General features: G+C 53.1%; 1 non-coding gene across 1 annotated transcript; it reads right to left on the bottom strand.

The window, feature by feature from the left end:
* Nucleotides 1-2,565: 2,565 nt before the first annotated feature.
* LOC123686984 lies at nucleotides 2,566-2,720 on the bottom strand. The gene has a single exon (XR_006748735.1). It is a non-coding gene; the product is annotated as a 5.8S ribosomal RNA (ribosomal RNA).
* Nucleotides 2,721-3,015: the final 295 nt, after the last annotated feature.

The following is a 3,015-nucleotide window of genomic DNA, read 5'->3' as shown; positions in this document are numbered from 1 at the left end:
AACTCTTCCCGGATCTCTCGACGGCGTCTCCGGGTCCTTTTGGGTTGCCCCGACGAACTCTCTTACGAGGGCCCGGTTTAATTTCGGTTCCGCTGCCGGGTTCCGGAATAGGAACCGGATTCCCTTTCGCCCGACGGGCGTGCGTCACGCGTCAAGATGCATAGCATTTCTGCCACCACTTATAAACACGATTAACAACGCCACATCAACATCGGCTTTCGCCTAGGGCTTAGGATCGACTGACTCGTGTGCAACGGCTGTTCACACGAAACCCTTCTCCACCTCAGCTCTCCAGGGCCTCGCTGGAGTATTTGCTACTACCACCAAGATCTGCACCGAAGGCGGCTCCAGACGGCCTCACGGCCAGCCCTTCTGCGCTCACCCCCGCGACCCTCCTACTCATCAGGGCTTCATGACCGCCCCGAAGGGCGACCCCACATGCCACTGACGGCCGAGTATAAGCACGACGCTTCAGCGCCATCCATTTTCAGGGCTAGTAACTTCGGCAGGTGAGTTGTTACACACTCCTTGGCGGATTCCGACTTCCATGGCCACCGTCCTGCTGTCTTAAGTTACCAACGCCTTTCATGGTATCCCATAAGCGTCGATTTAGGCGCTTTAACTCGGCGTTTGGTTCATCCCACAGCGCCAGTTCTGCTTACCAAAAATGGCCCACTTGGCACTCTGATCCGAAATCTCGCGGCTTCACATTCAAGCAAGCCGGAGATCTCACCCATTTAAAGTTTGAGAATAGGTTGAGGTCGTTTCGACCCCAATGCCTCTAATCATTCGCTTTACCGGATGAGACTCGTATGCAACGAGCGCCAGCTATCCTGAGGGAAACTTCGGAGGGAACCAGCTACTAGATGGTTCGATTAGTCTTTCGCCCCTATACCCAGTTCCGACGATCGATTTGCACGTCAGAATCGCTACGGACCTCCATCAGGGTTTCCCCTGACTTCGTCCTGACCAGGCATAGTTCACCATCTTTCGGGTCCCAGCGTGTACGCTCTTGGTGCGCCTCCTCTCGCAATGAGAATGAGGCGCCCCGGGAATGCGGGTCAGTCATGGAGACCGACCATCTTCCCTTAGTTCACATAAAGTGAACCGTTACTTTCATTGCGCCTTTAGGTTTAGTGATTCCCAATGACTCGCGCACACGCTAGACTCCTTGGTCCGTGTTTCAAGACGGGTCCTGAAAGTACCCAAAGCAATAGCGTCGCTGATCGGCGTTTCAAGAGGTCTGTCCAAGAACACCGCGGCGAACAGTCGCAAACGGACGGAATCGGCACTAGGTCCGATCGCCATCACAATTCACATACTTGCCACGGGCCGGACGCGAACTAAGTCGCGGCCTCCCGCCATCAGTAAACCGTCGAGCGAGCTGTTCGGAAACCCAGTGTCCGTAAACATCGAAAAATCCGAGCTCACGGGCTACACTCGAGACCGTAGAACAGCACCCAACGGATCGCGACGACCTACTAGGGGAGAAGTGCACGCGTCCGAAGCCGGAGATGAACCGATGGGAACAGCCAACGCGAACGTCGCCGTTTCCACAGTCAGTAAATCCCAACAACAGGCGCGAATGAATCTCCCCATTCGACCTTTCGGGTTTCTCAGGTTTACCCCTGAACGGTTTCACGTACTCTTGAACTCTCTCTTCAAAGTTCTTTTCAACTTTCCCTCACGGTACTTGTTCGCTATCGGTCTCGTGGTTATATTTAGCCTTAGATGGAGTTTACCACCCACTTAGGGCTGCACTCTCAAGCAACCCGACTCTAAGAAGAGATCCTCTAGCAAGCCGCAGCGGTCGCTACGGGCCTGGCACCCTCTATGGGCGATGGCCCCATTCAAGATGGACTTGAACGCGCCGCGAACTCGCCAGATAATGGATCCTTCCAAACACCACATCTCCCGGCGACCGGTTACGATCGCGGGATTCAGTGCTGGGCTAATCCCTGTTCGCTCGCCGCTACTAAGGGAATCCTAGTTAGTTTCTTTTCCTCCGCTTAATAATATGCTTAAATTCAGCGGGTAGTCTCACCTGTCCTGAGGTCGTATGTTCAAATCATCGAAACGTTCCGAAACTAACCTTTGGCGGCTCATAAAATCACGTACCTTACGCGAGGGAGTTAGCCTACTCAAAGGCGTCTATTATCTCCTGCTCCGTATGGCGGATCATGCGAATCCAAGCAAAGTGCTTCGGTGTTTCGGGGGTGCGCTCATGAAAGCTCATCCGCAACGCGCGACAACTGGCACATTAAAGCGATCGGACGTCGTTCAGATTTCTCGGACACGACGATCGCATGTCTACAGTCATGGGCGCAGATCGAGCAATACCACGACACCACAATATATGCTTTCGCAATTCAAGACGGCGCGTTACGAAAACAACTCCTCATCATTCCAACACACGAGGCGTCGAAACGACAGAACGTTGATCGTCACGCGGCAAACCGTCCAACTCGCCCAAATGACCTTCGGTACAGGATCAACGTTAGACGACCTTTACGTCGTCACTTCGTCAAGCCATAACGTCTGGCCGGGCAGTCTTTGTAATGGAACCGACCCTCAGTCAGGAGTGGTCCGAGGACAGTGTCCGAGGACCGCAATGTGCGTTCGAAATGTCGATGTTCATGTGTCCTGCAGTTCGCATGTTGACGCGCAATTAGCTGCGTTCTTCATCGACCCACGAGCCAAGTGATCCACCGTTCAGGGTAATCTTTTATGTTCGATTTCTCGGTACTAGTCGCAATGGACTTTCCCTCGAAATACGAGACGCCAACTGCGAACCTCCTCGAGAATGACATTCCAATGACTGAGACGACCCACTGAAGGGTCAATACGTCAGTCGATCGGCGCAAAATCTTCGGTTCAACTAGTTTGCGTACTAATCTAGTGACAATTATCGTAAAAAATTCGGACGGAGACAAACGTCGCAGACAATCCCGAAAGAGCATAAAAACGCTAATGTAACGGGCGTCGCACAACGTCGACGTCTTCGTCCCTGGAATA

Source organism: Harmonia axyridis, chromosome X (assembly GCF_914767665.1).
Source record: "Harmonia axyridis chromosome X, icHarAxyr1.1, whole genome shotgun sequence".
Lineage (NCBI taxonomy): Eukaryota > Metazoa > Arthropoda > Insecta > Coleoptera > Coccinellidae > Harmonia > Harmonia axyridis.
Note: the sequence above shows the minus strand (reverse complement) of the source record. Positions and strands in the feature narration are given on the sequence as shown.